General features: G+C 34.0%; 1 protein-coding gene across 4 annotated transcripts in view; it reads left to right on the forward strand.

Annotated features, from left to right (window-relative positions):
• Pde9 (phosphodiesterase 9) overlaps positions 1-24,114 on the forward strand; it is a 216,797-nt gene that overhangs the window by 91,299 nt on the left and 101,384 nt on the right. For 3 of the 4 annotated variants that reach the window (XM_083104397.1, XM_083104400.1, XM_083104396.1), the window contains exons 3-4: positions 4,676-4,761; positions 20,723-20,814. The gene's annotated coding sequence lies outside the window, so the exon portion shown is untranslated. The remainder of the gene's footprint in view (positions 1-4,675; positions 4,762-20,722; positions 20,815-24,114) is intronic. The other variant, XM_083104398.1, reaches the window with a different exon arrangement.

Genomic DNA, 24,114 nt, shown 5'->3' on the forward strand with positions numbered 1-24,114 from the left:
TGTAATTATAGCCGACGGGAGTAATTGCTCTCAGGAACTGGGAAGCAGTTTGAGTTGTACTCTATATCGGGCAAGGGCAAGAGAGAGAGACTCTAAACTCTCGACAAACTCGACCCGCTCTTCGTTCTGCGAATCTACGAGTAGGACGCGCTTAGCCGACATGTGAGGAAGCATCACGCGCATTTCCATAACGCATTTCCGAAAGCGTTCCTCCGCAGCGAGATTTGCGCGCATCTCTCCAATACCCTTAATCGAAAACCGATAAACCGCGGGCCGCGCGTCGGCTAATTAATTCCGCGTCTTTCGCAATTTGTCGATCGATTGCGTCTCTTCCAACGTATGAATATATCGATAAAAGTCGCGTGGAAGGAGCACACCTAAGCAACTAAGAAACGAACAGCTGATTGTCAACTGAAGCGCACCTAAGCAACTAACAGAAACGAACAGCTGATTGTCAAAAACAAGTTGACAGACGAACAGCTGATTGTCAAAAATAAGTTGACAAACGAACAGCTGATTGTCAACTTGTTTTTGACAATCAGCTGTTCATTTGTCAACTTTTACGAGGCAATTAATTCAAGATTAATTATAAGATTAATTAAATTCATTGTTCAGAGAAGACAAAATCATGCATCATTAAGTTACGATCGCAGGAAGAAGCACACCCAAGCAACTAAGAAACGAACAGCTGATTGTCAACTTGTTTTTGACAATCAGCTGTTCGTTTCTTAGTTGCTTAGGTGTGCTTCTTTTTGCGATCGTAACTTAATGATGCATGATTTCGTCTTCTCTGAGCAATGAATTTAATTAATCTTGAATTAATTGCCTGGTAAAATTGCACAGATAGAGAATAATCGTTTCTGCATCGGACTACGCGATCGCGTCGCTTTTGCATCATGTAAATACGCATGTCGCAGACTTGCTCCACTTTAATTTTAATATCGCTTTTTTTCCCGTCCCAATCTGTGACGTTTCTCCGTTTGGTGAAACGTGAAAGCGAACCAGCGGGTAAATTTATGACACGGTGTCACGAAACTTTACAACGAGTCGAACAATAGAAAGTTTCAGCGCCACGTGCGCATCTACCTACATACGAATCTACGTCGCATGTGTAATAACCGCATAATATACGCGCGTAATGTCTGATACGCGCAATAAATACGCGTAATATATGCAATATACGCGCATGCGAGAGAGAGAGTACGTATAATATACGCGTTCGAAGATAAGATAATAATAAGTAACGCACACAGACGCATATCTAGGCATATGACGCGTATATAATGTACTTGCTCGTGACACGCGTAACATATGCGTAAATATACGCGCTATGCATATGCATCGGGTCGCTCGCAGGCCCTAAGAATAGAGCCCTTCGATTTTCTTCGGCTATTCCAGCGCCTACCCTCGATACGGCCGCGTTACACGGGGTGTCCTTTAAATATGAACGAAGAGCGAAGTTATACGCGTTGCTGGCGTTTACCTGATCGTAAACAACACTTTCGCGTTCGTAAATCGCGAAGGACGATCCCCGAAGGGAATTCGAAGCCGTTAAAATCTCTCACGCGTTTAGCTTCACGATCGTAACGTTCTCGATAGAGATTTCCACGTGTTTTTCTCAAACTAAATTAAACGATTAAGAGGAGATTATACCGGGGATGTGGGGACGTGATAGTTTTAAAATAACAAGAGGGTGAGCGACGTGGACGTAGGGCATGATAGACCACATAGGTAGTCTCTACTTAGATTCAAGGGCGGATCTGAAAAGTTTTCAAGGATGTCTTCTCACTGTTGAAAAAGATAAAGATTTGAAAAATCTCAAACTTATTCGCAAACAAATTTAGCAACCGTGCATCGCTCCTAAAAATTACATTCTTTCAATTATGACATAAATCTTTCATAACTTATTGCATCTTTTAATTTTGTTTAACACAATATCGTAAAAAAATCAAGAAATCTTGAGAGAGTAATTAATTTGTTTCCTCTTAAAAATTTTTGAAACGAGACTTGAATTATCACGGCAAAAATATTTTAATCTGTGAGAACATGTATTTTTTTATATAGAGAATTTTCAAACATATTTCCTGTCTTATAATAATTAAAATAATTAAATAATTAAAATAAACTAAAATAATTAAAACTAATTAAAACTAAAATAATTAAATGCCTATAAAATGACAATACGCTGATAATGAATCAGCAAGAGACCGGAGCTCGTCATTTATTTTTTTCACGGGAATTTTTTTTCCTTATCAAAAATTTACATCATGTATAAATAGCAGAAGGAATATCTTGCATATTTAATCCGGATAGCGATCGAAATAAGGACACGTGTGATTCTGCGATTTTTCTCTTTCTCTCTCTTTTTCGTATATTTAAAACTGCGGCTATTAATAACGCTTAATCTCGGTTGAAAAAAAGGAGGCCGCAACGTTTTTCATGGGGGCCCTATTATTCGCGCCGATTCGGTTTTAGGGACCCGCATTAGGGGTCGACGTTTATCCGACTTCGCGAATTTTTACGAGCATTCCGGCTCTTTCTCTCTCCGCGTCTCCTTTCTTTCTTTCTTTCTCTCTTTGTTTCTTTCTCTCCTCTGTCTTTTTCCGGCCGCTTGCGAAAATTACTCGGAGGGGGCAATAATGATCGCGACATGCAATCACGCGACCTCCTTCGGTGTCACTCACTGTACTGTCAGTTTCTTCGCGTGTGTTTAACGGGTATTATAACGATTATTCCTTTTTTTATGGGAAATTACGCGCGCATCATTACGTGTCATTATAAGAGCCATTTATTTTTAAAATGACGCGAAGCTCCGTTTCGTAGATCTTATCAAGGTCGAGTGTCTGCATATTTCTATATTTCGATGAAGTACTCGGAATTGAAATCGTAATCAAGAAAGCTGGACGTACTTTTCCCGTTTCTAAATTTCATAAACATTACGAGAATATTAATTTCCTATATTTGTAAGACACTAATTATGCGGTGAACACAGTAAAAAACATACAACTTATATGTTATTATTTTTATAACGTTTTCATGTGTTACATTTATGTCACCTTCATAACTTAATACTTTGTATATGTCTCTTAGAAATGGAATATTATTTTGAGTATTTTTAACATAATCATTTTAAACAATCAACATGTCTCAAAGTCAGTTTAACATTCTAAGAAAAGTTTAAGTAAATCTTCAAATAATCTTGAATTTTGACATACAAAATAATCAAATTTACTAAAATCAAATGTTTCTACTGCAAATAATTTAAGTTAAAATAATTACTATTATATGCTAATGTCCTACAACAATTCTTAAGAGTTTATTGTAACTATTTTTTTATGTAATTTTTAATTAATTTGTATGTTATTTTTACATTACACTTAAAATCACAATAACAAAAATAAATGTAAAGTATTGTGTCAATTATTTAATATTTTTAGTTTGTCAATAAGTAACATAACGAATGAGTTATTTTAATTTAAAATTTAGAGTGGACTTTCTGGGACATGTGAAAAATGTTAAAATTACCATTTTATTTTTTAATTTTTACATTTTATTTTTGGTGTAATTGATAATGGGAAACAAGGATTTTTCAAGGGATTTTTCGTTTCAAATATCAGGACTTTTTAAAGCAGGTTGCCCGATAAAACCTCTCAATTCGAGCGCACCTTTAGAAGCGTGAAACACAATGATTTTTCTACCACTTGTTGCAAGGGAAAATTAGTTTTGCCCTCCCTTGTCCTCGACATAAATGTCGGACGACGTGATAAAAAGGGATTAAGCGCGCGTTCAAAGGAGCTCTCTTGATTCTCTTCATTCGAGGAACTCCATACTATCGTTATTGGAACCTAGCAAAATACTTATTGCAGCTTCCTCTTTTTACGGCGAACAACATCGAGCCTCATCCTCCCCTCGTTTCCCGAAGCTACGAGGCAAAATAACGATCGTCCTCGATCACGATGCACTAATCGACCATTGCTTTTTTTCTCCAGTGCCTTCTCGAAATTCGAGGGCCTGAAAATGGTGTCGGATGATGGCACGGATACCTCCGGCGGCTTCAATATGTGCAATTTGCCGTCTGAATTACGCTTTCATGAGAGACTCGCGTAGAGATCCCAGGATGCGGTGGGCCGTTTAGGCTGATTGCCTAGGGTTATTGCTTAGATAATGCGCTTCGCGATGCACGGTCGCCGCGCTTAATCGTGGCCATTGAGGCATTGTTTGCGGATAGCTACTATCGTCACGCCCGCCGGTTTCGCCTGTCGTGCCTACAGCCGTTTTGCATTCGATAACGATGCTACGAGCGAGCGAGTCCGCCCGAGGCGGGCCTGAATTTACGAAACGTGCGTGCGATAACGGCCGACGTTTTTATGGCCCGCATATGTACGAAACTTTGATGTTCTCATGAAAAAAAAAGAAAAGAAAAAAAATTACGTTCAGCGACAAAATGTCGCTCTCGCGACCGTGTTGGTCTTTTGATAAATTCTCGTATTTATATAACACGAATCTCTCTAATTCGGGGATATTTTTGTAAAATATTTTGCGCCGGAGACATTTTTCATCGCAAGATTAATACGGCCATCTAAAATTTATGATAAAGTAGGACGGTATATTTATTATATTAATTTAAACATGTAATATTGATTTATATATTAATTGAAATGTTATTTATTCGTAGGACTTTGTGAAAACTGCCACGAGGATTAATCGAAGATACAGTTCGGAAGACGAATTATTTCGCAATAACTTCTAGTCCTAACACAAGTAAGAAATTGACTTATTACTCACATCTAATAATATATTAACATTAATATCGTATTCATAATTACTTCGATTCTCCTACGAATGGGGTAATCTGTTGATATGAGGATCTCATTGTCAGAACGCGTGTCTCAAGCACGCACGTGTCAGTCCTCTCGGAGGAGAGACAGAGAAAGAGAGAGAGATGGATGGATGGACAGAGGTGGAGACCGACCCAAGATCTGACGGGTCGATGTGTTCCGAGTGCGGTTCGAGATTATTGATCATTGCTGCATCCGATGCACCCCTGGTTTGCCGCAGGTGAACTCGCCAATTCGCCATCGCGCATCCCGCGCTTCGCGGCCTCGGATTTTTCGCGTCGAGGGGAATACGAACGTCTTTACGATCTACTTTATGGCCCATACTCTCTCGTTATCCCTCCAGTTCTCCCTTGGCAATTTTTACCTCTCCCCTCGGCAATTTTTATCCGCTCCGGGAAATGAGAAGGCGAGGTAGAAACTATGTCGAACGGATGTTGGAGTAAAATGCAAATGTAGTAGGATGAAAGTATTTTTGAACTATGTTGTGATGTACGTGAAATATATAGGAGACTAAAGATACAAGACATTATATTATGATATTCATATTACATAATTATTTAATTATTAGAATTAATTTGGATCGTACTTTCAATCTGACACACGCGAAATATGTAAGAGAAAATGTAAGACAGTTATACATTAGGATTTTATTACATAATTACTTAATTATAAAATTTAATTTAATTATAAAATTTATATTAATAATAATTTATATTAATAATAATTATAAAATTTTTATATTAATTTATATATAAATTTAATTATGAAAATTTTTAATTAAAATTATTTGGTTAATTTTTTCAATCTTATTGACGAAACGTAGCAAATTCTTCCACACTTTTGCGGACACGATGTCACATGAATGTTTGATGTCACGTGGATGGGCGCTTTAATATCGGATCGTTTTCGAGAGTCACTCCGATCCATTTGATTTGCTTGTGTTTTGACGCACGTACGGCCGGCTGTGTACAAAATGAAAAATGCAAAACCCGTACGGGAACGTGACGACAAACGCCGCCATATGTGCAGTAAGCTGCCTTGATATTTGTGTTAGTACAGTGCCGGTAACGTCTGCAAAATTAATGCGAGTGTTATAATACACGTGCACGTGCGTGTGTGTGTATATATATACATATAGGGAGTTATATTAATTGAAATTTTGCGTTTGCGTGAAGCAAAATAATTTACTGGAAATTTAATAAAAAGGATAATAATATTACATAATTTAATAAATTTATATAATAAAGAGGAAAAATATATATGATTTGCTTAATTCAAGTATCCCGGAATCTCACTAGCTTGGGATAAATTTGATTTTAATGAGTTTATAATTATATAGCCACAGCAAAGTAATGTGCAATTATACCTTTTTAGATAAAGCGAGACATAATTGTTGTATTTCCGAATTATATATATAATAATATATATTATATATATATATATATATATAATATATATAATAAATTATTTATATAATATCGATGTAAATCACGAAAACTGAATTATCGGGTTATTCCCTGGTGATTTTATCGCTTTCGTTACATCTTTCATCGCGCTCAATATATAGAATGTTTCTTAATAAATGCGAAAAATTTTAGGAGATGATTCTTTGTCGAAAATTAAGGGGAGTTTTTCAAATAAACATATACTCTTACATCCCTTCCTGTGGAGTTACACTCCTCCAAAAATGGGGATAAAAATTGGGTTTTTATTTTCTTCTCAAATTTGGAGCAAGTTAAGGAAATGAAATTAAGTGGATATTTTCTACTAGTAAAAAGGTTGTTTATTAATATTTTTTCAGCCTCTCGTATTGTTATAAAGAAATGAAACTAGCAACCATTATTTTTTATTAGAACATTTTAATGGGCTGGAATATGATCATCTAAAAATATGCATTAAAAAGTTTGATTTATTTAGAAACTTTTTTATTTCATTTATTTTTTTCATAAAATCAGTAGTTTTCAAAAAAAAAAATAAATAAAATACGGTATCGTGCACAGCACGATGCTAAATAGCATAGGTTTCGACTTACGAGAAGTTAAATTTTAAAATAAAAATAAAATTGGAGTAAATGTTGGGAAAATTGAAACAAAAACAAAATTATAATAAAAACCAAAAAACCTAAAAAATAAATAGAAAATCCCCCCTTAATTTTCGACAAAGAGTCATCTCCTAAAAATGTTTCGCACTTATTAAGAAACGCCCTTTAATAACGCATTTATCAAATTCATATTAATTCAATGCAAATTTAAATAATAATTTTCCGCATAAGATTAACAAAAATTTCACCAATAGCGTACGTGACGAAATGTTATTCTCGGCAAAAGACTCAATTACCTAAACTGCAGCGATTAACGGTTCGTTCTCTACTCCGTTTACCTCGTTTTACCGCAATCGCGTCGCACCCACACACGCGCATACACGTGCGGCCGAATTTCTGAACGCCTCTCTCTCGGCACACGTGACGTTCTCTCTTCAATTGCACACGAATGGCAGAAATGCATCTGGTCGGGTTGCGGATTCGCGCGAGATCTGCCGGATATATTGATCGAGTTGACCGATGGACAGAAGTCCCATGTACATTTTCCGTCCCCTCATCGATCCATCATTGCTTCTCTCTTTTTCTCTCTTTCATCTTCCCGGCCTCCTTGTTCTCCCTCGCAGATGGAAGGCCAAGGAGATCTTAAGCCGCTTAATGAACGAGCGATAATTGAAATTTGTTTCCCTGCGGGACGACAAGCGATGGCGACGTTCGAATTTTCGATTCTTCCTTCTGTAATTTTCGATATATCGCGGTATCGCCTTCTCAAACTCATTCTGACGAATCGTATTTGCTCCAAGCCACTTTTGCTGCGTATCATCCTTGGACACCTCGATGATTACATCGACAGACCTCGTGAACTGGAGAATTTTCCGAAACTGCATACTTGATTATATTTTTTTTATTTTAGAGAAAAATAGTAAATATAAGAATGTCGGAAAAAATATTGACTCTTGGAATAATAATGAAAGATTCTGAAACTTTCGTATTTTTTTTTTTTTTATACAAATACGGATGCTAATTGGATTTTTTAATTATTATTTTATATAATTATTATTTTATATAATATTATATAATATTAATATATAATTATAAATATTGATATAGTATATTATATAATAATAAATTCGTGGCGTAATTTTTATTTTAAAAAATATTTTATATTATTATAGTCTTTTCTTTCGTTGTGCAAAATTTTGTTATAATCCATAACGTTGTTTAATCATCGTGATTGCCATTTCTACGTTTTAATATTTCTGATTGTGTATAGTTGAGAAAAAAAAACGCGAATGTAGTCCACGTCATAAGCACACAACGGCAGATATTTTCATCGCGTACACGTGTAGCTTTTCTGTAGAAACGGTAGCGGATAAATTGCATAAATACGGGTTAGTCGGAGGTTGTGATATGGATTTAATATGTGATAATTCGAGCAAGCAAAACATGCGTCTGTTTATTATCCTTTCCTTTGACATCTTGATATCTCTCGCATTGTATTTCTCTCTCGAAGAATAATATAGAATAAAATAGAAAAGATATTGATAGCAGAAAGTACTACGTGGTAAATAACAAAGTAGAAATTAATTAAATTCTTAAGTTGCGAACGATAAATATTATCGATTATGCAATTAAGATTCGAATCGCAGATAAAACTTATGCGTTTGTTCGTGTGAATATTTTTTTTGCAAGAATCGCATTAATTCGCGATATCAAACGCATAAAATACTGAAATTCGCAAATTGTTGCTAACCAAATATAGATAGATAAACATATGATATTCAATAAGTTGTAAACATGGCATATTAAACCGATGTAAATGAGATCCTCGAGCGTACAAACTAGCTGAAACGTTTCACTGAAATAAATATCCGAAACTATCATTGACGCTCAATTTATGTAATAATCGTTTACCTAATGATCCATTAAATTTTAATAGGCGGTCTGAATTTGGGTTTCTAGTCGAATAGAGATATTTGATACCGTTGGACGTGTTGGAGAATTGTTTGTTAGAATTAATTAGCGCAGCGTAATGAATAATATGCGGCAACAATGGATTAATAACGGATTGTTCATTATCTCGATATATTACACTTGGTCCATAGGACTCGAAAATTTCATTTTAAATCAAATAGCATACATACATATATATATATATATATATATATATATATATATATATATATATATATTATACACTCACGTAATTACAGATTTTTTCCGTTTACTAGAACGAAATGAAAGAGAACAATATGATTTTGTTATGTAAAATAAAATATGAGAATATATCATGTAATTTTTTGTAGCATTTTTTTTTATAAGAGAGAGCTGGATGTGGATATATATATTTATACGTGCATGATGAATATTTTAATCGACAAAAAGATTGAATAAACCACGATATTAATTATATATATATGTTATATATATGTTATATATATGTTATATACAGTTATATATATGTTATATATAGTTATACATTAGCAAGTCGTGTCATTTTATTTGACAGTTAGAGATTTAATTTTAATTATATAATATAATTTATTATTAATTATATATATAATTTTAATTATATAAAAAAACAATGTAACTTTTATCGGAAACAGATATGCTTCTTTCTACGGATTTTGTATCTCGTAAAGAATGAAAAAAATATTTATATTAACGAGAAATAACTTTTCCATTTTCTGCAACATCTCTCTATTTCACTTGGCAAATCAACACGAGACGGATGAAAGATACACGAGGACGAAACGACAGCCCTGAGGAAAAATGTCACGGTAGCTAAATATATCTCGCGGCTCGAACGGAAACTCGAAACGAAAAGTGTCCTATGTTCGTTTCCGTCGAGAGCAGGAGAGAGAAACGACGTACAATATATTCGCGCGTTTCTTCCCTCCCCGAAACGGAATGCTCCCTTTTTGCGTTCGCCAAGGGAGACGAGGAACGTGCGGTTAAGATCGATCTTTGTTTCAAATTTTCTGCGTGTCGTTGTACCTGACATTTACACAAGTATTTTTTATTTAGTTTAACAAAGAGGGTTTTCGAGTTCTTTCGATTGGCGTAGTCTTCCAGATGTCGCTTTTGATTGACGACTTTGAGATTGAAACAGCCGCCGAGGGATCAAATTATCGATATCGCGATGGAAACGGAGCTTATTGCCTTCCACGTAGGCGAGACGTGACGTTCATAGGAACGAACTACACGAAGTTCCCGTTTGATATGACTAATTGCCTGCCTCGTCCTCAGATGCTAACGAGTTATCTTTAGCACTTTTGTTTCGCGCGCAAATTACTTCGCGTTCGATCCACGTGCAATATTAATGAGAGTCGTGTTGCGCGATGAGAAACTTAAGTACATATTCCATTTTAAATTTTTAATCCAATTTTTTCGGTATATTTATTGAAAATAATATTCCACGTAAATCTATGCAAAATATGCACGAAAAAAATTCTTCAGGTTTATTTAAATCTCTCTCTCTCTCTCTCTCTCTTTATATTTTTTTTCCTTCGAGCGTGTCAGCAAACACCAAGTAACAGTTATATAACTGTTGTAATTTCCTACTCAACAATATAACTGTTACATGTTATGTAACAGTTACATAACAGTACAAAGCAGTTATATAATTGTTACTTGGTGTTTTTGCTGGGAAATATCAATAAAAAAAATAACATTTTACATCACGGAAAGGAAGAAAAGGAGAGAACAAGAACGTTTCAACTGTCTGTGAAAATTATTCGCTATTTTTTTATACGACTAGAAAAAATATCTAGAAAAGTATGTTGCGTTATCTGTCCGATACGCTGTTACACATAGCGAGTTTACGATATCAACGGCCATCTTGTCGCGGTTCCGCGATAAAAGCCGATGTTACGTCTTTTCTCTCGTCCTTTATCGTCCGGCGAGTATAAGAACGATCCTTTTTTCTTCCTCTCCCTTTCTCTCCTGGTGAGCATACAAAGGAATTTGATTTTCCGTCGCGAACGTTACAACTTCTATTCTCGCCGACAACGACTTCGCCGCGTTTTTCCTTCGCCTTCGCCTTCGCCGTCAGTCGCGCGACCCCGCCAATTATTTTCCACTTCTCCTCCTCCCGTTCCTCCTCGCGATGCGGCCAAGGCAGCCTTTGATTTTTACGAAACGTGCATCTTACACGGAGATAAGGAATTTTCCGTCGCCGCTCTCGCTCCAGGCGCCCCTTTAAGTCTCGCAATATCGTTTGCGCGCCTCGGAATTCTTCGTACAGGCTGGAAAAGCTCGAATCGATAATAGGGTTTCCTCTCCCTCGTGATATCAACTCAATTTTTCTCTAGCAATAATTTAGATTTTGTTACGAAAAAGAAATAGAGAGAGAGAGAGAGACTATTTATTGGTTATTTCATTCTTTATTATAATTGCTGAAAAAAAGATTTAAAAAAATAATAATTCAATAAAGTTACATTAACGAATGCTATTTTGTAAAGAAATAAATAATAAAAAAATTATTTTAAAATATACATAAATTAATTATTTATAATATATAATATTTATATAATAATTATATAATATTTATATAATAATTATTTAATATTTATATAATAATTATATAATATTTATACAATAATTATATAATATTTTTATAATAATTATATGTAATATGTATAAACGTAAAATTTTTCTAATTTGTTTTATAAAAAATATCAATACCTATATAACATTTTTTTTTGGATTTTGCTAATTTAAATTTAAAATATTGATTTTTAAGAGCGCAAAATTTTCCGCGGAAATTTATTAATATTTACAAACATTTAATGAATAAATAACATAAATCGACTGCCGCGTCCGTTAAATTTTTGCCTCGGATCAGACAGATCGAGAGGATATTATGTAACTTTCTGTCTACATGACGTATCTCTCGCGATGCATTTTCAATGTAACGAGCATCGTCGCCAGCTTGTTTATCTGCGTCGCGATATTAAGCTAATCGATTCGAATTTAACTTGAAAACGGGCGCACGGATATCGCGATGCCGCCAATTAAATTTCGAGTGGTCGCCTCTTACGGGCTTCCTGCGGGCTTAATTGTCTCGTTACACGTCCCGCGATTATCGCCGGTTATCATACATATATGCACGATGCATAGGTAGAGATAGGTTAGGCATTTTGCTACGAAGGTCGACAATAATTACCTCGCTGCCCGATGCAGATCGTGATCGATACGTTATAATACACGATGCGACGCAATTCGCCAGAGACAGAGCGCCTCGTTCACGTTGCGATCGATTAGCTTCAACGTTGCTTCTCGTGCGTCGACGATAATCGAGCCTTTGTGAGAGAATTCATCATCAACAAGTCGAAGTTGCTTTGTCAGATCACTTTCGCTAAGATATTTTTACGATCCTTTCCGAAGGTGTCTCCCGGAGAGAAGCGTTACATCGTGTTTTCCTTCAACAGATTCCTCTCGAGAAGCGCGCGTGTCCTTTTATTCAACCGGAATGTTTGATGCGTTCGATGCGCGCCGCTTTTATGTCAACATTTTTCATTTTTGCGACAGCTCGCGTCGGGAAAGCAGAGTATTATGCAATCTCGAAGGGGCATATATCTGATTTTCTACGTTTTTCTCGGGGTGAGAAAAGCCGTCTCTCGTAATCTCATCTCGACCGAATGCGGAGAGTTTAAAAGTCGAACGGATCAAAAATCGGAAAACATGTTTTCAATCCGATATCTTGGACCTTGTATCTTTTATACCGATATTTGCATTCGAATTTTGTTGAAAAATTGCGATAACTGAAGCATATTCTTGTACCAAAATCATGTCGCTTTAACGACATACTTGATCGTCGAAAGATGATCAAGTTTACTTTGGAGAGAAGAACGTTTTGTCTCGCGAGAAACTGAAACTTTTATATACTGATGATACTATTGTGTGGTTTCCATTTGAAATTCCGACGTAAAAACTCTTGCGAGCAAGCGACTCGGCATTTTTCAATATTTATTAGCGAGAAATATAAAGGCGCGTTCTCATGAATTTGAAATAGAGATCGCTGATCTCTCTCCGGCGTTGTAATATTTGTCAGGTTAATCGATATACATACATCTTTGTCGTCGTCGCCTCGCAAAATACATATTTTCAGTCGAATGAGTCCGGGAGAGGAACGACTCGCCCCCTCGTGATTTTTCCTTCCGGTTTTTGTGGCGAAGGGAAGCGCCTTCAATTTATCACCGTCCCCTTGAGCAGCACCCTCCCCTGTCATCGTTAGCATCATCATTCGCCGACATCGTGTCGATATTCACGTGCGAATAGTTGCAGCTGTTTGCTTCAAGAAACGTACAATTTCCCCTTTTTTTCCTTTATGAAGCGGTAGATAGTGGATCTACATATTTCGGATGGCATCTTTTCCTTGTTTATGATTTGCGAATTGATTACGAAAATATTCTCCTGTGTTTTCGTCGCGAATTCGGTGACGATTCTGACAGAAAGCCGCAAATTGGTCCCTCGAGTCGAATAATATCGAGAATAAATAAGGCGAGACGCAGTGAAAAAAAGAGAGGTAGCTTGAAGATATAAATCGAATCGAAATATATTAATTGAAGAAAATATCGAAAGAATATGATGTAAAAAAAAATAGAAATTAAATCGTAAATTATTGTAAGGATTTTCCGATAATTAATTGTTGTTGCAAAATTATCGCATAAAATGTGATGCGCTGTAGTTGAAATTAATCAATGGATTATAAGCTACGCGATAACAGTGATTTTTAATCACTGAATGACTTATCATGATTTCATTATCTGGGAAATTACGTTGAATTATCAGCGAGGTCTTCGGTGGAGGAATCGCATTAGTTCGCTCGTTTAAAGATTCCGTTTGAGAATCTTTTTCACATACGTACGAGAACCAGGGGCATTTTATATTCCATTACTTTCCTATCACTCTGTAATGTGACAAGAGAAGGCATAAATAATAACTAAGCCGCGGATTTATTACCCGCTCTATCGCTGCTCTGTTGAATACTTTATTAAAGTTTCGCCCGCGCGATACTTGTCAGTAATGTAAAGAGTTTGTCTTCGGTCGATTCTTCTCTGAGGCTTCTTTTCGTAACGACGACAACGACGACGACGACGACGAAGTACCGACCAGGAAAGCGTAAATATTTGATGCTCTCCTTTCCCTTCTACCTTTCTCGCCTCATGTTATTTTCCCCTCAGCTCGCGAGCTCTTTCGCTCTCTGTTGTCATTTTCTCCTCTACTATCTTAGTTGCTCGGTTCTTCCAAAGAGACTAAAGTTTCTAACCAATACATACATACTCGTATATTTACACACGGCAGTTTGTGTGTCTCTTAGAAAAACTTTTTGTTCATATTAAAATGTCTTATACATGTATATATTCCTACACTTTTAATCAAGTGTTGATTTTCAATAATTACGAGCTAAGCTAGAGAATATTTATGTAACGCAGTCGATTGGATTCTCTACTGTATTAACTCGATAAGTCTTATATAAATCTTGTATAGAAAAGACAAAGATATAACAAAAAATATATGTTATATGTTACTTTATATACAGAGTGTTTCTTAAATGTGAAAAATTTTAGGAGATGATCCTTTGTCGAAAATTAAGGGCGGTTTTTCATATAAACATTAAGAAGTTTTAATAAAAATTGAATAGGGAGTTTGCTAGTTTCATCCCCTTATAACATACGGGAGGCTGAAAAAATATTAATAAATAACCTCTTTACTAGTAGAAAATATCCACCTAATTTTATTTCTTTAACTTGCTCCAAATTTGAGAAAAAAATAAAAACCTAATTTTTATTTCCATTTTTGGAGGAGTGTAATTCTACAAGAAGGGATGTAAAAGTATATGTTTATATGAAAAATCCCCCTTAATTTTCGACAAAGAATCATCTCCTAAATTTTTTTTTATTAAGAAACACCCTGTATATTAATATTACTTTTTAAAAATGCATCTTCAATAACGTTAGTTTCAAAGTTGGAGTCGGTTTTCCTAACAAAAGTTCAATTATTAATTCATTTATTAATTCATTTATTAATTCAATTATTAATTCATTAATTCATTTATTAATTCATTTATTAATTCAATTATTAATTCATTAATTCAATTATTAATTCATTTATTAATTCAATTATTAATTCAATTAAAAATTAAAAATTCAATTATTAATTTTTTCATTGCTAGTTTGTAATTTTTAATGTTGGATATATTTAAATTCAAAAATTCTAATAAAATTACATTTGAAATATGGACTTTTTTCGATATTTTTTACAGAAGTATAATAAACATCTTGAGGTGTAAAAGCGCGCATATGATATGAAAAATTAATCAACATTTATAGCGTGTATTATCAAGAATACATACCTTAGATACCTCAAAACATTTCCAAATCCGTGCAAAATTTTCGAAGCCTACGTCGCGACGTGAAGCGTGAAAAATTGCAAAAAATTCAGAGCGCTTTCTTGCTAAATAATTCGAATGGACGCGTAAAAAGGAAATGGAATGCGAGCGTAAAGTGAAGCGGCGGGAAGGAACGCGAGAGAGACGTCCAAGACGTCCTTGGGGGGACCCTCGGGTCGTCAAGGTGAGCGGAAAGCGAGCGTAATTGTCGTTGAACTGGAGACTCGTTTGCTGGAGGAGCGCGAGTGAATGTGCACGATGATTCATTTATGAGCGGCGCATGAATAAACGATCGTACGCGAGGTAAGTCATTCATTTGCCGAATGCGACGAGCAAAGACGCGAGGCGAGGGGAGGAGGAGGAGGGAGAGGAGGGGAGACAAAAATACGCATCTCGGTGTGTCGTGCATTCGTGCTATCTCGTGTAACGACAACGTCAGTTTCGTCGTCAACGGAAGAGAAAAATCTGGATATTGTAACCGAGTTGATAAGATCTGGAATCTGGAAATGTCACGCGTGTAATATAACAGAAATTATATATTTATAAGATGTAATTTAAAAACATTAGCTTTTTTTAAATTCAAAAGAAAATAAATAATTATTATATAATTATTAATAATAAATAATATATTAATGGTAATAAATAATAATAAATAATATATTAATAAATAATTATTATGTAATTATTTATTTTCTTATATAATATAAATAATTCATATTTTCTTTTCTTTTAAATAATTATTTCTTGTAATTTTTGCACTTAATACGACTGTTAATGTTTCAGAAATGCGTTATTACATAATTTAGGGATTAAAATTGTAAAGAAGGATTTTAACTTTACCATGTTGCACGGTATCTTGTGGAAAAGTTTTAGTCCATTCAAAATCAAGAATATTGTTAAGACAGTTTAGTACTCGAGAAAAATTTATTGTGAAGATTAAAGCTAATAAAAGTTTTCATGATGAAATGGCATAAATTAAATCATTAAAAATAACGGGTAATTGAATGTTTTTCAATTCTTTATTCAAATTTGAAGACTTTTCAAGTCTAAATACAAATTAAAGAAAAATTAATATGGCAAACAAAATAAGAAAAATTTTATTAGAAAAATTAAAAATTTAAATTAGAAATTTTTCAAAGTTATAAAGAATTTTATTAAAATTGACGAATACATACACACATGGCGACTATAGAATATAATATATTAATAAAATAATAATAATTATTAATTAAGAAAATAATAATTTAATAAAAATTTAAATAATAATTTAATTTTGAAAATCTTACTAATATTTTAATTTTAACGAGAAATTGGTTTACAATTATAACAATATTTAGTTTTAAACAGAATAAAACTTTTCTAGTACGTCATGTATCTTAGATCTAAATGACTTTTAAATGAAGAATTTTTTAGATGATAAATTACATTAAAATTGCTCTTTCTTTAGTTCCAAGTTTCTCAAACTGTGATGAAGCCTTTCTGAAATTAAAATCGTATTGAGCATCATCAAAAAACTTGCGAGGAACGATTACTCTTTTTTTCTCTTTGTTTCCTTCTTTTTTGTTGTAAGAGTCCATACATAATTTAAATTCTGCAGTAAAAATCTCTACGTAAGTCTTCGTTCGCGTGACGTCGCGAGTTGGAGAGCACGACAGCGAGCAAAAGGCCCGAGGCAAACGGATAGAATCCTCGAAATGCAATTAGGCTCGGTATTTACGTTACAATATGCACAAATATTAATATAACATTTCGCGTATAGCACTTAACTCTATATCTAGTATCTCTAATTTGCCCCAATATCATAGGATATTGGAGACATTCCGAGGACGAGATTCGAGAGCTGCGGGGATACAGATGCTACCCGCATAATGACGAGGGAGACGCCGGGATTCCCGGAATTCCCGGAATTTCTCGGTGCGCGATCCTTTACTCTCGTGCGAATCCCGGTTATACACGTGCCTCGTAAGTGTCCTTCCGGGGAAAACTCTCTTTTGAAGACTCGACGAGCACATTTATCGTCCGATCGAAGCTGTCGATAAGTATCGGGGAGAGAGAGAGTGGAAAAGAAAGTATATTTCATGGAAAGACTTTTTTCCACCGTATATCTCTCCTCCTCGAGAGAGCTTTTCCTCGTATCTCAATCGGCGATTGCACATTCGCTTCCTCGTACGATTTCCAAGAGATATCACTCGTGAGAGATAAGTACGGGATGATTAATAATTATGTCGTCATCGATCATTTCTTAGAGTTCGTGTACCTCGTATCAATTTAATAATCGATGCTCGATTTACCCTGTCGATCTTGACAGCGAAAATACAACGAGAAATAATAAAAGGAGAAATAATAAATAATAATAATAAAATAATAAATTTTTTTTTTTTAGGAAAAAGGTGTTTTCGGTGGAAAGATATTTACGCAAGAGAAAGGAAAGAATATCGTTTGCGCAATCGATTAATAATCGTGTGCACAGAGCAAACGTGACATTTGTAACGTGGGTTAACGCGAGTCGATGGCCGAGAGCGAGCGATAAAAGCGGCCAACTAAATGCGTAACTCTTGAAGGAAGTGGAGTCCCTTATCGCGGTATCCTCGTCGTTCTCGATCCATAGCATTCGCGACGGGACGGCTCGCAGTGTCCTTTCCGCGGGCGCGATATGCAAACGTAACCCACATTTCCCCTTCAGTGCTACGTAAATATTTATCGTCCCGGATCCTACACGGCCCGCAAACTTAATGAACTTTGCCGCGCTAATCTAGCCCAGGCATTATAATGAGAGCCGAGTTTCGCAGTCGTCGCTTCGACGAGTTTCGTCATCGCTGGTTCCAATTTTCGAGAGAATTTTAATGTCGACGGGGAGACCGAATCCCTCCTAAAGTCTCCAGAGAAGTGAGACTTCCGGTTTACGTCGATGTCTGGCAAGATTCGGCGATTTCGCGACATCATTCGATTTAGATGACAACGTGACGTGATGGCAAGCTCCGTGAAATGTTTAATTTGCAGCAATTTTACGACGGGACGCGGTAGCACATCGATGACCCGCGGTCTTAATCGTTCGCTTTACGAGCTCGTAAAATATGGCATCAAGTTCTATCACGGATACTAAACGGAGATGCCATCGCGTTGCTTCACCGGGATCCTCCCGTTATGTAATTGGACAATTTAGACGAAGTTAACGCGAGAAAGACTATATCTCACATAAAGTTCAAACCAAACTTTAAATCGCACATGAAAGATAGAAATAGAGGTGGAGGTAAAGATAACATGGACAAGGTCTATCTAGTGGTCAGGAAAATCTGGAAAACCGGGAAAGGGGATTTGTCAGGGAATAAATTCACTCTGGAAATGTCAGAGAAAAGTCAGGGATTTTATATAATTTTTACAATTTTTCTAGATTTTTTCATATCATTCAACATTTTTTTTAAATAAGTGTAAACTTCATCTTTGCTCATAGTGCGCTAATTTTATGTTTTTGTTAAAAATCGATTTATCTATCTAATTTATATTTTATATTTATATAAAATAATAATTTATATTTTCACTTTACCAGCAAATAAAATAAAGACTTCTTTTAATATTGAGTAATGGGCCTTATTTAAAGTCTATTTGTTTCTCGATAAAAATAATTCAGACTTTTGATTGAATTGACAATCATTTAATAGACTTATAATGTAGTGATGTTGCATTTGGAAACAAGTAATACTGAAAAGTCGGTCAAGAAAAAATAATTCTTGGCTCTGGAAAATGTGGAGAAGTCAGGGAATTTTTTTTCCGAGTCTGCTAGACATTCTGATGAAAAAGAAATTTCAGAGATGCTGGGGTTTTGTTTCTCTTACAATTATGTAAAACATCTCTCTTCCCTCTCTGTTCCTCTCATTCCGAGATATCTAATAAAATGCCGGGTCGTTTTCTCTCCATTTATCTTATGAATTAATCAACCGCGATCAAACGAAGATGTTATTTGTGACTTCTCTACGACAGAAAGAGAAGGAAAAATCGCTGCGAGAACAGGAGCCGTCGACTCGACGTTGAATCACTTGCGGGCGATATGGGCGAGGCGGCAAATCGACCCTCGAGAAAGAGAGAAAGAGAGAAAGTGCCGGACTTGGCACGTTTCCAATCTCGTTGAGGATAGAGAACGAGGATGCTACCGCGGGTGGTCCCCTTAATTAACTTGTTTCGCCGCGCACTCGAATGCGGAAGACTACGTGACGACGTTCTACAAATCTGTGCGCATTAGTTCTCTTGCGTGTCGCATTTTAAAGCCGGCCTCTGTCGATGAAATTTTCCCAAAATTCCTTCAAAATTGACCGTTGCTAAGAAAAAAAAAGAATCCCACGTTATCGAGATATTTAAGAGAGAGACACTAATTAATCATCATACTTTGTGATTTTGAAATGTCATTTTAATATACATTTATCTGTGTTTTTTATCTTATTCTTTTATCTGTGTTTTTAATCTTGTTCTTTTATTCAACTTTCATTAAATTATGTTATTCGTTAAATTATGTTATTTTTAAAATACTTTTATGTTAAATAATGTTATTTTAAAAATCCCATACATTTCACAGATACAGGGTGTTTCTTAATAAGTGCGAAAAATTTTAGGAGATGATTCTTTGTCGAAAATTAAGGGGGGTTTTTCATATAAACATACACTCCTGCATCCCACCCTGTGGAATTACATTCCTCCAAAAATGGGGATAAAAGTTAGGTTTTTAGTTTTTATTATAATTTTGTTTTTGTTTCAATTTTCCCAACATTTACTCTAATTTTATTTTTATTTAAAAATTTAACTTCTCGTAATTCGAAACCTATGCTATTTAGCATCGTGTCATGCACGATAATGTATTTTTTTTTTTCGAAAACTACTGATTTTATGAAAAAAATAAAAGAAATAAAAAAGTATCAAAGTAAATCAAACTTTTTAATGCATATTTTTAGATGATCATATTCCGACCCATTAAAAAGTTCCAATAAAAAATATAAAGATTGCTGTTTAAAGTATTAAATATTTTATAGAGACAATGGTCTCTCTTGAAATCTTGTTCACTCTAAAATATCTCTCTGTTCGCTTATTTATCTATTTACCTTTCAGAAGATATCAAAATCGTAATCTATAGTTATATATAAACCATTTATTTAAAATATATAGAGATTTTGATATTTTTATTTATAATGATTTGAAAATCCTTTTTTACTGCATCGCGTTTTTATATATTTATTGTGTATTTAAATAGAAAAACTCGCTGCAGAAGAATCAGATCTGAGATTTAACTGATAAATCACAAATCTACTCGACTACAGCTTCGCGTTATCAAAACTTATGTACGCGAGACACATCTTTCTGTTCAACTACTGTACATATGTAAAGATTGCGATATGTAACATGCTCCTGCAACGCTTCTAATCTAATCTAATCTAATCTTTTATCTGTTATTGGCCTCTGTTCTAGATCACTACATCGTTGAAAAGTCGGGAAAACGAAGTTTTCGAAGGAGAGACGCGTGAGAAACCGAAAAAATAAAAGGCGGAAATAAACGTAAGGTAAGTCTTTCACCACATTTAACGTCATCAACTCTTCCCTGGATTTTCTACCTAAAAATTACATGCAACGCATATTTGAAGGGACAATATTTTTTTCCAATGATAAGATTCATCCCTCTTGTCCTCAAACTTCAAACAATAATTTATATTTATATAATAAATGGAAAAAAAATTTTATTTTTGCGCAGTCTACATTAGATTAGTTTTGCTTCACAGAGGAGAATACATCGCTTCGGAGCGTTTATATGAGAGGGATGGGAGATTTGCAGCGAACAAATGATACGGCCGTGTTATTCTGGCTCAAAGAGAGCGCGCTTCATCCGTTTTTTTTTCAATTATTCATTCGCGGATTATTTAAATTTTACATCACTCTTTATGCAATCGGACCGCGTCTTCGTCCTCGAAAGTGTTTCCTTAGAATTCCCTCGGTTATCCCGGGGTTCACGGTTTGTTCCACCCTATAATGGACTACCGCTACAGGATTACACTCGCGGGATTTATACGGGATGGCCGCGTACATTCCAGTTACTTACCGCTTCCCTTAGCTTCCTCTCTCCGCGTTGGAAGTGCTGTCGAGCCAAATGGAGAGCTCTCCGGTGATCTAAAAATAGTTTCCACCCGGCGGAAAATGCTTCGTACACCCTCGTACGTCAAAGGACGACGGGGATCCTTGTCGGGCTGTTGGTTGGAAGGACGCGAAAAATGCGACGACACGATAATTGCATTGCGTCGTCGTGATCGATGGCGATGCGCGGAGAAGATCGGCCTTGAACGCGGATAAATTGAAGCACAATAGACTTTTGCAGAATGAGAGAAGTCTATCCAGCCAATCTCTGCTCGTAGATTTATTTTCTCGCAGCGCGATAAATGTAATTTGAAAAATGTTCCGGGGTTTCAATAATATCGAATAACTCTCTTAATTTTTGCTGAGTAAAACTAAACTGGGTGTATATGTTGTATTTCGTTCGAGAAATTCGATAGAAAATAATATCTCCATTTTTCATATTAATTTTGCGACTTTTCCATAAAGAATCTTTAATTGATCTGAGATGTATTTATAAACAAATTATATAATAGTAATTATAAACATTTATAACATTTATATATAAATTAAAAATATAAAGTAAATGTAATTTATAATTATTTACGTTATTATTATTTAATATTTACATGTAAATTTAATTTATATAAATTTATATATAAATATTATATAATAATAATATAAATAATTATAAATTATATCTGTCTTTTGGACTAAAAATAATACTATATCCAAAAATTATAGTTTTTATAATAATTAGTATAAGTAGAACGTAAAATTAAATAGAGCGCTGAATTTTATTGTTAAAATAATCGAAATACAAACTAAAAATGAATACTATTGTTGTTTCTTATCAACACGAATTCCGAGTAATGCGGTTTATCTAATGTGGTGTTATCCTAAAAGTGGCATAATCTACTCATTATCACTTTACGATAATTATATGTATACCTTCTTCGATTAGGTTAGGTTAGGCATTTTTCTATTAATGAGTATTTCTTTAAAAAATGTACTATGGAGACTATTGAGAATAACTATTTAAATAGTTTTAAATAAAATATTTAAAAATCCATTTTTTTATATGGATGATGAGTACAAATTTATAAGAAATATTTATTTAAAGTGCAATAATTAAAATTATTGAAATGAGAATTTAAAAAAAATATCAGAAGTTCCTTTTAAAAATATGTAATACTTGAGAGATGAGAAATTTTCAGACACTTGCATTATGTATTTGTGATGATTTCAAATATTACAGTACGAAAAATAACTAGAGATAAAAAGTCAGAACACAGGTTTACATTTATTTCAAAAGTAATTTATTAAATTATTGTTTATTTTATTTATTTATTTAATATAAATTTAAATAAAAGTCTAATTTAATATAAATTTAAATAAAAGTCTAATTTAATATAAATTTAAATAAAAGTCTAATTTAATAGAAATTATAAATAAAATAAAAACAGAAAATTGTAAATCATGAAAAATAGAATGAGAACACAAATTTGCAGAAATAGTATCAAAATATTTTATTGCCTATGTAATGAGAGAAATAATTACTTTGATTATTTGAAATTTTTAGTGAAATATATATTTAAAATATTTAAAATATTTTTGATTCGCAAAATTAACTAAATATTTCAAATAGGATTTAATTTAACACAAGAATAAATTATTATTTTGAAAATAATAATTACTTATTATTATTTTGCACATTAATTGTAATAATATATCTATATCTATACAATCCATAATATATAACTTACATAATATAGTAGAAATAACTGACATAAAAAGTTCTACTTTTTTTTCTAATTTTGCAATTTTGTGCGTTTATTTTCATTATTATCTTTTTTATCTTTTAGTTTTTTAAAATAGTTGCAATTTCGCGTAATTATTGTTCATAACAAATTAAAAACATTATAAGGAAATATTTTGCTATATTTCATAACTTTTTAACTTGCTGTGTGTTAATTTTACTGTATAAGAAAATGTGTATTATATACACATGTTGTCTCGAAACTATTATTCTTGTACTGTGCAAAAATTTTTTTGGCTGTTTTGAAATCCATTTTTTTCTATGAAACGAAAATATCAATGATTATCAAATGTTGAATAAAATAAGGACTTTTAGCGAATTAAACTTTAGAAAAAACGAAATGAAATAGAAACAATTACCTTAATTAATTTTAAATAGACTTTTGCAAACTTTAAATTTCCAGTAGCTGAACTACAAAGATATACTATTTGAAAAATTGGAAAAAGTTGTAATATTACGCACGCACACATATCTCCTTTCTGAAGAAAATATGACTTCTCTAATTTTTGTTGATGCTAATAAATGCGGCGACCTATTTTCAGCTACTATATTTTTAGATACTTGTATCTTGCGTATATTAAAATAACGTTACGTTTGTTACCGCTTGTTTACGGTGAATGAAAATTGACGCATAATAGATTATGTTATTGCAAATGAGCGCAATACGCGCTTCGTGAATAACGTGTAGTAAATTATTACGAGAATCGATCTGTTCCTTGCGATGAGAAATAAATAACCGATAATCTTTTTTGTAGGTTTTCCCTTCACTTTTTTTAAATTTTTTCCCCTCCTTATTTTTATCACACGATGACTCAAAAGTCTACGCTTTTCGATATTCGCTTCGTCAGGATGCTGCCATATTTTGCATCTGCAATGGAATGCATTTATCGTTAAGTAAGTCCAAGTGTCCCTCCAGAGCAGTTGCAATATTTATGCAGGA

The sequence above is a fragment of the Camponotus vicinus genome, unplaced genomic scaffold (genome assembly GCF_025532165.1).
Source record: "Camponotus vicinus isolate PSW18456_S1 unplaced genomic scaffold, iyCamVici1.0 SCAF_7, whole genome shotgun sequence".
In the NCBI taxonomy this organism is placed as follows: domain Eukaryota; kingdom Metazoa; phylum Arthropoda; class Insecta; order Hymenoptera; family Formicidae; genus Camponotus; species Camponotus vicinus.